The following is a 14540-nucleotide window of genomic DNA, read 5'->3' on the forward strand; positions in this document are numbered from 1 at the left end:
AAGCGCTCTAAATGAAACAGTGCCCTTCAAGAGAAACATAGTTGTCCAACCTAAATGATGGAATGTTTCATCAATTTACAGTGGGCGAATATATCGAGTAATATAGGTACACATAATAATTGACAAATGCACTAGTTTTCTACCCTTATTCGAAGAAAAATTTTAAAAATGGGAGAAATATCTTGAAAGATAACCGATCGGGAAAAAAAGATTTGTTTTTTTTTTTTAAATTCGTATTACCGTCGAAGATCATCCACCCAAAAAGTAAGGCTATAAGGGTACCTATATATGATAGCAACCTTGTTTTTGAATTCGACTAATAAATAATATTTTCCTCATTAAATATTTCATTCATGTTTCCTGACTATGTTATGTATTATTCATAAGCATAACATGTCTTAAGCATATTAGGCATTTCTAATTACGATGGAGATATGAGCATCAAACAATCGGATCAAAGGCCGCTGACCTTTTTGCGGGTCTACCATTGAATCGGTGTTTGTCATTAATATTTATAGCTCGCTCACTCAACCATCTAGCTCTTCGGGGAAACTGAGTGTATCCGTAGACTTATTGATTACTTAATAAAGTCATCATAATCACTATACAAGGATTAATCAAAATAATATATATTCTTTATAAAAATCAAGAATTTCAATGTATATTTTACAAAAGCACTTCTGTAGGTATGTTTCTTCAATTGTTAGTTTTGGTTGGATAAATTTACATTTTAATGATATTATGGGAATCCCTGTGATTTCATTCTATAGTTAATTGGATAATTAAAAATGCCAGATTTAATATTATTTATGCAAAGGTATTCTATCATAATAGCAAGTTATATCAAATTAGTGATTTCCGCATCACGCCTCACATTATTGATTTGACCTCTCTATCTTTTATAATCCCCCCCCCCCCCCTTGAAACTAATTTTGTCTTACAAGATCGTTGTGTTTACATTTTTTTTTAAATAAATAAATATTAGACATCATCACATTTTTAAATGCATTAATATCGCTGAGCTGATTGAGAGCTGAGATTTAAATTTTCACAAGTATAAAGATTTCTTACATTACACGATAGATACTAATGTCACAGTCAACATTTCAAGTTATTACATCAATATCGCATTGAAATGATGTTTCAAGCAACTGTAGACTTGTGATTATCTACATTTCTTCGAGTTGGATTCAATTAATACTTTTATACAATGGTATTAAGGTATATAATTATTAATTAGTTACGCTTTATTTGACACATCTTTCAACTTCTTAAAATCGTTTATATTATAATAATAATCTGTAACTAGACTGACTATTTTTTGTTTCCTAATTAAATGTTTACATTACGTAAGCTAATAGTTTCGTTTAAAATTAAAATAACACAGACTATAAACGATTAAACGTCTACGATTATTTTTATGAAATGTACTTAATAAAATCATATTTTATTTATATATAGTAAAAACATGACTACTTTTTTAATCAGCGTTTTTTTTTTTTGTATGTTTGAAAAGTGAATAAACGCTTCATTATAAAGAATCAAGACGGGTATTGTCAAGCGGACGTGGGATGTCAGTAACTGTTGCGAAACGAGCTTCCACGAACCATTCTGACCCTGTGCACGTCGTCGGCATAACTAATATTGATGCTTATTGACAAATCAATGAGTACAAGTATCTTAACATCTTGAATACACTTAAACGTATAATTTAAAAACCTTAACACACATTAAATATCACAAAATTCACAAAAGTCGTGAAATTTTTCACTTTCAAAATTTGCTTAAATAAAAACAAAATACACGTGACGTATCAATGCAGATAATATACAAGACAATTGTAAGGATAAAGTTCTACAATAGACTGCCATGCAAAAAGGTCTCACTGTTGTGGATTGATGAAAAAGATGACCTAAAATCGCCTGTCAGATATGGAGCCAAGGCTTTAAGTATTATTGATGTGCTGTCGATTGATTCGGTACACATCATTAACTATAATGTAATGGTTCATGTAGGTCGAGAGGAGGTCGTTACGGTTCAAAGTTGGCATTGAACACGTCGCCAATTCAAAATGTCTGTTCTTCCTTAATTACAAATATCAATTTCAATAAAATGTTTACAAGACAGACAAAATCATACAAAGAAAATTAAGCTAATATTACATAAAACTTATACGTGGATTTAATTCGACTGGCAATATTTCTTTACCGTAATTTCTTCACATAAATCAATTAATCCGATTAATTGAATTTTTCGCTGAATTCGATACTTGAAAAAAAGTCCAGCAATTAGGTATGTCAAATAGTTTTTACAAATATCAAGCGTGATAAATCGCGTAGCATTGATAAGATAAATATATTGTAATTTGATGGGCAAATTTAAAACCATGACTACCAGTACTTGATTTTTTTACTGTAATTAAACTGGATCACTGACTTTTTAAAACCAAAACACTGTAATACAAAGTATAGCTCTAGTGAGGATCTTTGGTTATGTGAGATGATCTAGATCATATTTAGTTAATATATAAGATAGATGGCATAGGAGAACCCTAAGAAAATTCTTATCGGTAGGGCTTTGTGCAAGAACCTATGGGTAGATACCACCCACTTATCAGGTATTTAGCCGCTAAACAGTATATCTTAGAATTGTTGTGTTTCGGTTAGACGGGTGTGTGAGCCAGTGTAACTAAAAAAAAGTATAATGCCTAAAACATATATGAATACAAAACATATAAACAACGGAAGCCTCGTTTCCTATTGCTGTTACACGTCGGGAGATTACTGCCATTAAAAGTTGGTCGTGATGGGAACTACGAACAATTACTGGACGCTAGTCTGCAAATATGATGGTACTGAAGGTCACTATAATCGTCATATCAAAATATAGTCATTTACAGCTGTAACCTTTAATTGTACCTACTTTGAGGTAATAGTAAAATAGTTCTGCAGTTTCTAAAGTTGATACTTTGTATACTGTTAAAGAGACATGCGTTAATAATATAGTGAGTTGATTTAAATTACGCATGATTGCGATAAAATTATCTGTTCTATGACCTAATTCGAGAAATATAATGAAATCTACCTACCAGTTAAGTCTTATAATTGCGAACGTGAAGTACTTAAGTTTTATAAACATATTGCTAATTTATGAACGTATATAAATATTTTCATCGTCCAAAATATGCTGCCGAATTATTTAACCTTGACGGACCTAAGTAGTTAATAACCTGTAGCGTGTTAAAAAGAATTTTGCTCCCTGTTATTTTGTTGATAAAATCAAAAATACCCGTTAACTTGCTTTTTTAAAGGTTAAGGTTTAGATAAGGCCTCGAAGAAATCGTTCGTTCACCAGCAGTCGTAACAAAAAAACGTTGCTAAGCGCGAACAATAATGGGCTTGTCCATTTCACCATAAAATGTTCAGAGGCCAACGGCTTCATGACTCACTTTGGGAATTGATGTGTGTCAAATGATCCTATCAATTTCTTTCTACTTAACTGCCCGCTTTATCGAATTTACATAGAATAGCAATAAGGTTTTTTCAATTGAGGAAGTTGTTGCCGTCCGAGAAGTTTTTATTTGCGAGAGTTATTTTTTTACAAATGCACACCATACGTTTTCTGTAAAAGAAATTCAAAGGGGCTAAATCAAGGTTATATGTAAATATGGATTTCTTTATTCATTTGGCATATATACGGATAGAGTTGTGTTTTCTTAAATGTTGGTACATTGTTGCTAGTTTTATCTATAAACATGGTAATTACGGATGATAAAACGCTCACCGTAAAGCTATTCGACGCAAGGGCGTACAGTTTCGTTCAATTAACGCTCCAGACACACCTATTAGTTAATCCAGGCCATCATCGACGTAATAAAATGAGAATTACGCATGTAGCTCTTTTTATTTGAACACTTGATTACTGTTTTCATTTTATTACTTACAGATACAAACATTTTATTCTTAGATAGAAAAAAACAAATCATTATATTTACATTAACACTAGGAAGTTTTCAGCTACGATTGATGGCTATATCGATAAAATTGTTGTATTACTCAGAATCCTAAACTTCAACCAGATGAAACATTAAGAAGCTTGACCAGCGGCATGAGATAAAAAATATCGAGTAAGAATATGCGAAGCGTAAAATTAATAATTATAAAGTTACGTTCAAAAAGATACCGAACAAAATATCTGTTAAACAATACCTACAGTATTATATTGAATTGGTGGTAACTTTGAAAGTCTAAGATTCCAGATCTCGAGGGTTGTGTCTATAGTTGGATTTATTGACAAGAAATTCTAGAAGCCTACCCAAGTTTAGACGTTGGTAGTATTTACCGTTCCGTGCCTCGGAAAACACATAGTCGTGGTTCAACGCCTGTTTTATCTGCGGCCTTATGGAATCGCCGTTCCATCAGATTATGATAATGGACCTGTGTATGTTTGTATACTTAAGCACTATTATGTTTCTTGCGCAGTTAGCTATTTGTTTCGAGTTGCCGCAGTGACGTCGACCAGAAGAACAGCGCAATATAAACTAAAGCCAGAATTAAATGTCATTTACATGAAAAAACTTTCAATATAGATAATCTACAAATATAAGAGAATCAAATTTTATAAATGCTACGCTTATTTAGCGGCCTGTAAATGTTCTATCATTTTTCTTTTTCTATGAAATGCTATGAAATTAAAAAAATAGACTATATTGGTTTTAATATTCCTTTGTTAAAAATAAGTGTTAGATTGTTTCATTCAAGTTAAATTCACATTATTCAAATATTGTTAATTATTAAGGTTAAGCATATACCTTACTTAAATCACTATCAGGTTTTATTTATGTTTGACAAGCGAATTACGCACGCTTCTTGGCTTTGTATATGTGGGCCGCCGTTGCTCACAGGACAATCTCAAACCACAAAAAATTATGTTCCGGCCTGGTTTACTTAGAGTAGGCGCTCTTTAATAAAGGCCATTGTATATCACAGCCCCCATACTTTTGTTCTTATTATGCAGATGATGTAGCTTAAAACAGCTGCAGAAAATTAACTATCCTTTACAAAATGTTCTTTTTTATTATTTTCGACGTGTTACTTTTAGATATTTTAAAGGGATCGCGTTTACTAAATACAATTTAGTACATTAAATTTAATAATAGCTACTTCGAGATTTAACCACCGGATCTTGGTAACTTAAAACTGTTGTTTTAAATCTCGTATTGTAGGTACTTCCAAAAGGCTTAAAATAGATGCGTTACGCTCGACAGCGTGTACATTAGTGAGACGTTGAAAAGAGCCCACTATTCGAATCATATATCATCTTCTTAAGTCCCACATCAAAGGAGCTGAACGATTCAGACGATTACGTGAGCGGGGTCGAAGTGCCGAATATTTGCCTGTTAATTAACGCACACTGTTATGATTGAAACATTACTATTTCGTTTGATGTCCCATAAATGGTTAAAAGTTCCAAAAATACAACGATGGGGGAGTATTTTGGTACCATAAGTGGTTATTTTAGAATAGAATGACGAACGTTTATTCGTTAAAATTAGTGTAGCGGAAAGAACGAAATTAAACTAACGTCTGAACGGTACCTTGATAAGATACCATAAAGTTGAACGACAGTCTGATGTTTACAGTGCGCTGACCTCGTCAAGTGGTCGTTAAATTAACGATTACTTATATTGCGATCCATCCCTTTTCTTTGATTTACAATTTCTTAAATAACAAAAATATGTACCAAATTGCTCTCTTAATCATAATAACTATCGATATGAGAAATATACATACAGGTAATCCTAACGGATAAATTAATGAAATTACGCTTATAAATAAACTAAATTTTTAAATTAAGCAATGAGTATAAAATTGTTCGTGGCTTATTAAGCAAAGTGTTTCGATACGCATGCAAATTGCATAAACTAATTTCTAAATTAATAGGAACGTTGATTTTGTAACTAGTTTCAATAATTTTACTAATATCAACTAACGAATTCATTCACCTATTAATAAATATATTAAGTAATTTGAGTAGGTATGTTAGTTTTATTCGCTTCATATTGGAATTTCTATTGATAGTTGTGGTTTTGTAAAAACAACGTTAGGTCGGTAAAGTTTTAGCACTTCTCCAATCTAATATGTTACCTTTCTTTTAAGCAATGTTCATGAGATCGAGTTAAACTATGAGATAGGTAAGCGCTGAACAAACAGAAGTTATTCTCAACTTATTTCCAAGTTCGAAACAGCCAAGATATAAAAGAAACTACATTATAATGAAGAACACAAAGAAAACCATACTTTGGATATATGTTAAAAGCCTTAAATATTTAACAGCGATAAACAATCTTAGCCATTTTGTGACTCATACTCAATTTATTATGCCACCTTAATTATATACTAACATCATATACCCATAGTCGCTATTCAAATATTATGAATACTGTTTTAATGTTAATTTTTAATTTCAGGTACGAGTCATGTAAATTTTGTCCGTATTTGGTAAGTTTTAAGTTTCCACAATATACACAGTCAAGTAGTTCGATCATCAAAATAGATTAAGTAAATAATCTGATAAACATTGGTTTTGAAGTCACTCGACCGCGTCATATCGTCTTTTTGTGGTTTCATTTTATAAACTACATATAAAATAAAAAGAAATGTAAGATGTATTCATTTACATGGCAACCCTTGCATGACTGAACTTAGATCATCGACCTTTTATGGTTATGGAAAACCTACGCGTAACGTATACAAGGATATTAGCGGACTTTGACCTTGAATGTTTTTGGTATAATCGTCAGTATTTTTGAATAACAGTACAGAATGAAACAGAATAGCTTGGAATTTAATTCGAACATGAGTAATGAAAAGGTGACGTGGCACAATGAAAGTGGTTACAATTTCTTTGATCCGGTCGAGGGGTGATACATAATGAACTCCTGTGAAGCAATTGACAGTGTCGCTGTTCCCCGTTGGGCGATTCGTTTCGATTTAATTCCAGTTATTATGGAACGGACCTAACATTAGCTTACATTATTATTCGTTCGTCAATACAATGAGTAGCTAAATACGTGAACCTTCGTCCCAAGGATTTCTCACATCATGATAATAGCAGACTCCGAGGTAGTGTTTTTAGACCTACTTTAGTTGTTTATTTTTGTATACAAAGGAGAATATGCTTGCATGTTCTGTGTTGGTGTTAGCATGTTGGAATCAATACAACAATATCTTATTATTGGCTTCCAAGGTTTAATACAGCTTACCGCGCACTCTGCTAAAGGGATTGCTTCACGCCTAAAGACTTTTATCAGCTTTGTATAAAATTAGCACTGATATAACAGGTCTACAAATCAAGTGATGTTGCTACTTTGTAATAACATTTGTCAATTTATTTATTTTAGAAGATATGTATGAAGGATAAGAATTTACATTTAAATGTATATTTAAGGTATATTTATCCTTTTACGGCATGTACCGTTTTATTGCTAAAGCCCTCGGTTTAAATGGTTTTACGCTTGAAATAAAATGTCTTTAAATTTGGTGACACAGGGTATTTAAAGCTATAAAAAATGAATAAGGGACGGCTCCGAGGCTAAAACAAAAATAAAAACGCAATTGTGTGACGGTTATAGAACAATTAGAACAAAGAGCCCCATTTTATAAATTAATAGTTAAATGGCAAATGTTTTTCTTATAAACTTTTAACCTTATCTGAATTATTTTTCTTATTTAAAGTCTTAGTATACGTGGAATACAGCTTACAAATACTGAATATAGATTACAAAGTTCATCTCACTTAACTTGTTATACATAGTCTGAGTCTGTCTGGCAGATCAATTGGTCAGGATAAACTTTTCTCCGTACTATTAAGTTGTGAAAGCCCATTGGGGCTCGTTGACCGAATATCGACTTGCCATACGCACAGGCCGCCCCCGGTCACGTACCTTCGTTTGGAATCTTTTCACGTAATTTCTTTGATATTGGGTTACTGGATTTGCCTAATGTTCTACATAGTGGAGAAATATCGGTATATCGTGTACATAGTGGATACTTTAGATGGGGGATGTTTTTCAGTATTTTTTTTTTTTGACAATCTTCATGTGCACTGAGATGGAACTCTGAGTTATATATTCGCTCTCACTTAAACCGATACAAATGTTTTCGATACAAATGGGAGAGGTCAATTGGTCGTGATAGTTTCAGATATGCTGTCCCTTCACATGGCTCTGCGGAGTACAGCTCAGATCGTCTTGATTCTAAAAAATATATATATAAAATGTTTTCTCTTATAAATGTGATGATACATAGTGACATTAAACATAATATGAATAAATGCATGATTTTCTAAAAACATTATGTAATAACAACAGCTTAAGATATTATTATACATTTTTTAATTAAATTTACAACTGTAAACTATTTTCACATCAAGAGATTAAATTCAGTATAAAATTTATTGCGAATAACAGTAAAGATTAGAACTTGAGTGTATAACGATATATTGAAATTTAAACGGAATAAAAGACATTCAAAGACAATCAGTTTTCAATTGTTTTATTCTATTTACTCTATCACCGTTCCGTTATGACTCACTCTCAAGTGAGGGTATTGTTCGAACATCTGAACACCTGTCTTACTAACTTACAAAAAATGAATACATAAATAACTGGGCCAATCGGATGCTAAAGAATGCAGCTGAGTCGCGGTTTGGTCATCTTATATGTAGACGGCATTCCATATCTCTGACAATAAAGGCAGAAACTTTTTTTTTTAGTTCAATGGATGTTTATTAAGAGTGTCATCACTGAACAGCCAGTAACGTTGGCTTTCTATTTTATTTTTTTGTAATGGCAATAATATAATGTAAAGCAACTAAAGCGTTAGTGTGTGTAGTAATTAAGGATTTGTTATACGTAAATAATCAAAAAACAGCATTTTGACGTATTAACAAAAAGACGTGTCGTTACTCAGTACCAGGATTTTGTATTTGCTTCTGTTGCTTCGCTATAATGTTCGCGTCTTCCATCTGCATTTTATTTTATATTCTTACAATAACTCCTAAAGCTTAAGTGTATTATATATATATATATGTCCGATAGTATTCAATTAAATATAATTAAAATAAATGCAATTATTAATTGATTTAACGAAATTGGTTTAATTTTCAACCCGAGATTAGAAATTACGGTCGACTATAGATATACTACAAAATAGCATTAATGAATAAAATAAGGGAAGTATTACCCATCTTATACTTACAATTATTTTTAAATTTTGGTCCCCAAATATTGAGTACCAAAATTAATAAAATTTTGAAGAAAATTATTATAAAAAAAATTTATGATTGATTATATAATCTTAATAAAATACAAATTGTTAGTAATTACATATTTAATATTCTATATTATTTATTACACAAACTATTATTTAACTTTCTGTATGTGGGTCAAATCTTGCAACTGAATTTAAAACCAGTTCCACTCAACCGATTGAGCTGAAACTTTGCACACCCTTTTGGTACCGATTTTGTACAATTTAATTGATATAAGTACTAGATATCGCAAATTGTTAAGAATTGTCGGTTTGAATAATAAAATGTATATTAAACAGCTTTGTTTATTGTGTACTTCTAACCCTTAAATTAAATTCATCATAATTTTTATGAGTTTTTTTATGATACATTTTGATACTTTTTCTGATACATTTTGTATGAGAATATAATTTTATCTATATTGTGGTCTGTTACGAACTTTTCCTAAATTCCTCGATAATAATTATTTACTTTTCTTCCTTGCTGATCATTATCAAGAACTTTTAAAACGAATATATATTATATTTGCCTTCGATTTAAGACTTACTCATGCATTCACAGAGAGCAAACATGCTTTAGTTTGTAACACGCGCGGTGTTATAAATACTTTAGTAATTTAGTCCCAAGTTCAAGGACCTAATAATGGACCAGCGCCGCTAAGTCTAGCAAGTCTTAAGTATTTGAATCACTTCTATATTTTATCGTGAAGAATAACTTGAAAAAATTTTGGATGACCAATAAACTTTTGCATAATAATTCATACGCAATATCGTTCATGAGATTTAGTTAATCATTGGAGCAAATCCTATCACTTGTACCTGCATATTAGTATTTCCCATGATTATATTGATTGTTTTGGGATTTTTAATGTAGATCTGAATTTATCTCATTTTATTTGTAAAAAAAAAAGTTATCCTTTAAAAACATTCGATTTTTAAAACACTGTTAAAGCAAAGGTATTAAAAAATCGCTCGTGTTTTAAGCTTAAAACAACCGCGTCATTCCGAAGCCTTTGACAACGTAAAGCTAAAATGTTTCACTGTAGTACCTCACGAGGAGATTTAGCCTGCATTTGCTGACAAAGACTCGCATTTTTCGAATTTATTCTCAACAAAATTTCATTATTGCCTACGTAGTTTAAATTATTTTCACAGGGTATACTATCAGCTGCATAAACGGTTTACGTTTTTATTGTATCTACGGTAAGCAGGTTTCAATAGTCTCCACTTTTTCCCACATTTTCTGAGTTACTTGCATAAAATATCTTGTCCTGTTATGGCGAAGCGTTCGCAAACAAGATTGTTAGCGATTTGTTTCTCGGTACGAAACTATAAACATCATTGAAAGCACATTTCCTCTAAGTAAAAAAATACATTGAATTGTATTTAAATCTATGCTAAGATGATTATGGTTGATGCTAAGCCGTATTTGTTGTATCGCGAGAAATTTTCAACTCAATTTTGTTTATCGAAATTAATATCAAAATTGTACTAAACTTGACGCAGAAGAACTTTTTTTTTTTCTTAATCTGCATTAAACATGGCACTATTCTATTGATCTCGATAAAATTGATCTCGACATTGAAGTCTATTATATCCTTGTTGTCCATGTTGAATATATGAATAATATTGACTTGCTCATGTCATTTTATTATTCTGATTATGTTCAGCCGATCTATCTCATTAGTTTCTACGATGCATCCACAAAGGTTGCGCCACGAGAAGGTCTAATCCTCGGGACAGAGGTCCGCGTCGCAAGTGTAATTGAGCGTATGATACGTGCACTGACCGGCTGTGTTCACCGTCTGCAACAGATTGCAGGGCCACATCTTACTGAAGTGGAAATCGATTTTATACGTTCACTATACCTGATACAGCGCGGCGTGAAAAATTCTTTTGTTACAATAACCATTGTTTTCAATATGTCGACTATTTACAGTGTTCGTAATGAAATATATTGTTATTACATATATGAAAGTTACCAAACCGGTGAAAATGTAGCCTTCGTTTGTTTGAATAGTTTAATGTTATTGGTGATATCATTATTTGTTTGTTTGGAGCAAAGCCTAATTGTAATAATGTACTGAGTTAACAATACATCGGCGTGTGTGGTCAATCAACAGCTGTGCATTGTTGCAAAACACATAGATAAAGCATCCATGTTTAATTTTATACTGACTATGTTTAATAAGCCAGCCGTCACCACTCAACACGTGTGGTCACGTTTGTTTAGAAATTATATATACGCTTCAGTTTCCATGTTCAGGTAAATGAGCGTAATAAGCACGTAGAGTCCAAGGGTAATTATCTCGGACGTTCCATAATTTGTAGACGCTTTTCAGTTTTTTAATGAATCGACCTATTTCAAGTTACATTTTTACTTGACGTTGACTGTAATTGTCCTGTAGATGCAGAAATTTAGTCCTTTCAGACAAATATAGTTGTATTCGTTTAAATAATCAATGATCTCGTTCGTAATATCATATTGCTGGACAAATACTTCTTCAGTTTAGGCAAAACATTTGGAACTTAAAGTAACACTCAGTCTCAGGTTGGGCATTTATATTGGTATTCTTCTTGGCTCTCGGGTAATAATAAACCTATAAAATATTTTTTTAATTAAAAAACTTTTTGATATACAAATGGGCCCGGTCACGCTACATAAACTCTACGCACGATTGATCATAGAAGTAGGAAGAAATAAGCCATTTGAGTTAAAAGCGTACTGGTTCGTCTACAAAGAAAATTGCCATATCGTCTCATCAATCACTTCTGACCTGCGGAAACATGATGGAAAATATTGTTTGTATACAAAGATTGAAAGAGTTACACACTGTTTACGAACCACTCAGGTTATTGCGTTTCTGAGATTAGAATCACTTCAGAGAATTTCATTTCAATCTCTTTACATTCCCTTAAGCTGATTTCGCTGAAAGTGTTTCATTAATTACTCTGGATCGTTATTCGTTGTCACGTTATCCGCAAACCGTCTTCAATTTGCAAAATACTAAATGCTGTTTGCTCTTATCTTTTAATAATTTAGCTCAATTGTCTAAAATAATCTAAATAACGTTATATTTTAATGTAAAAAGTCAAAATCCTTATCCAATATCTGTATAATAGTTTTTAATTGATTGTTATTAATATTATTTTTAACATTAGCGCTTAAAATTTAAGCGTCAGTAGCGCAATGGTTTAAGGGTCGTCTAGCGATATAAAAAGTCGCAGGATCGGCCCTGACGTTTTGGGCAAATGACGTCAAAAATGAGTCAATCAATGGTAAATAGGAATATTAGTAATTCCTTATAATGAGCCATTAAGCCTATAATTTTATGTGTCATGTTTGTACCACTTCCCACATAATCTACTGCCAAACAGCATTACTTCAAATTTCTGTGAGATGTGAGTGAGATCCCGTAGTTGGCGCCTCATTGACATTGAGAGAATTGGCTTATAATTTTTAACATGAGTTTCCAGTGTCTATGTGATACGCCGATCTCTAACTGTCAGATTTCTTGTAATTTTCTCTAAAAGGACCTAAAAGTATTTATAATATTTGAAAAATTATTCAACGAGTTATTTTAAGTATTAAAGTATTTAAAGAATAATTACATTATAATCACAGAATCCTATCTAAGTCCATTGTCATCGTTGCTTACTCCCACGTCTACGTTACTAATAGCTTTACGACGTTTAGGCAATTTGGAACTTGTACTTTTCCATGCATTCATTATTCAGTTTAAAACCTCGTAAACCACTACCGCTCTAGGGTCCGTTTCTACTGTCAAAGTAGAAATTAGTTTTATTATAACGTGCCCCAACTTCTACACTTTACTACAATTACTTCTAAGCTTTGAAAAGTCGGAATTCATCATAGTGTTTGTATATAGCTATAGAAGAGTTAAACTTACTTGATTTTCAAAGATTTACTACGGTTTATGACCTGATCTGATGTCTTTCTTTCCGAAACAAAATAAATGGCTGAAAAAACTCACCGGGGTTTTCAACCATTATTGCTTACCATGTGTTTATTTATATTTGTATTTGTCACCCTGAAGGCGATCGTTTTATTCCCCATTTATTTTTACTTGAACATATTTATTTAGAGTAAGACTTTAACTACTCGTAAGATAAGTCAATTTAAGAACAGTTCTTCTTCGAAAATTACCTTAGATATCTAGTTTAACACTCGGCTTGATCGTTTTAGACGAACCCTCTATTCCCGCTCAAACCGCAATGAGCTTAAGAGATTTCAATACTTTTATATCTAGAAACCCTTATGATTGATTGATTGATTGATTGATTATGATGTATTAGTTATAATTTATTTATCTTTGTCTAAATAATAATAAATGTTTCAAATAATAAAAATTCGGTCAAGTAATTGCGGGGCAACATACCGTTTATTCGTAATTCGAGAAGGATATAACCCTTAATTCATTGGTGCCCATAACATTAAAACATCTAGAAAATTCTAATGAAAATAAAAAAACACCAATAACGCTTTCTGTCATATTATATGAACATAATAAATATAAATTAGACTTGTAAGTACCTCTTGAGCTTAGATAAATAACAGCCTATTAATGGACTTCCTCGCTTGTTAGGGCAAAGTTTAGGAGCTCGTTTCTCTGCGCTGTTGTTTTGTAGATAGATGGATAGAATTGGTACCGTTTCATTCGAAACAAGCCCTCGAGATGTATATGTATCAACACAAATCACGGTATGATTATAAACATGAACCTGCGATCTACGTTTTCAGAACTATATTACTTAGATTTCGCCCGCTGCTCACGCTCTTGTCGTACAAGTATTGGTTACCTCATGTCCTTTATTGCACCTCTGATAATATGTATGCAAAATTTCATAATGTTCGATTGATTAGTTAATACGTGAAAGCGTAACCTATAAACTAACTCACTTTCCCATTTATAACATTAGTAAGGATATTTTAATATAATATATAACGTTACGAAAGAAACTTAAACATTTAGTCTGCATTCATCCGTAGTATAATCGCATGACTTACTTCCATAAATGTATCAGACACGTTAATATTGCGTATAATGAAATTCATTATTCATGGTATTGGTGATTATGAAAAGGTTATTTTACAAAAACTGTTAATACATACGAAACGTTATTACCAATTGTATTCAAATATATCTGTTATTATTGTAATTTTTATTCTTAATGTTATTTACATAATTACCGAAACGTCGAGACGGC

At 31.9% G+C, this 14540-nt stretch overlaps 1 protein-coding gene across 3 annotated transcripts in view; it reads left to right on the forward strand.

Annotated features, from left to right (window-relative positions):
• The window catches only part of LOC125069143 (tyrosine-protein kinase Src64B), a 74802-nt gene that overhangs the window by 21982 nt on the left and 38280 nt on the right, over positions 1–14540 (forward strand). The window contains exon 2 of one of the 3 annotated variants that reach the window (XM_047678533.1): positions 6470–6500. The exons of the other annotated variants lie outside the window; for them this stretch is intronic. The gene's annotated coding sequence lies outside the window, so the exon portion shown is untranslated. The remainder of the gene's footprint in view (positions 1–6469; positions 6501–14540) is intronic. 3 annotated transcript variants of the gene reach the window in all.

Source organism: Vanessa atalanta, chromosome 15 (assembly GCF_905147765.1).
Source record: "Vanessa atalanta chromosome 15, ilVanAtal1.2, whole genome shotgun sequence".
Classification (NCBI taxonomy): Eukaryota; Metazoa; Arthropoda; class Insecta; order Lepidoptera; family Nymphalidae; genus Vanessa; species Vanessa atalanta.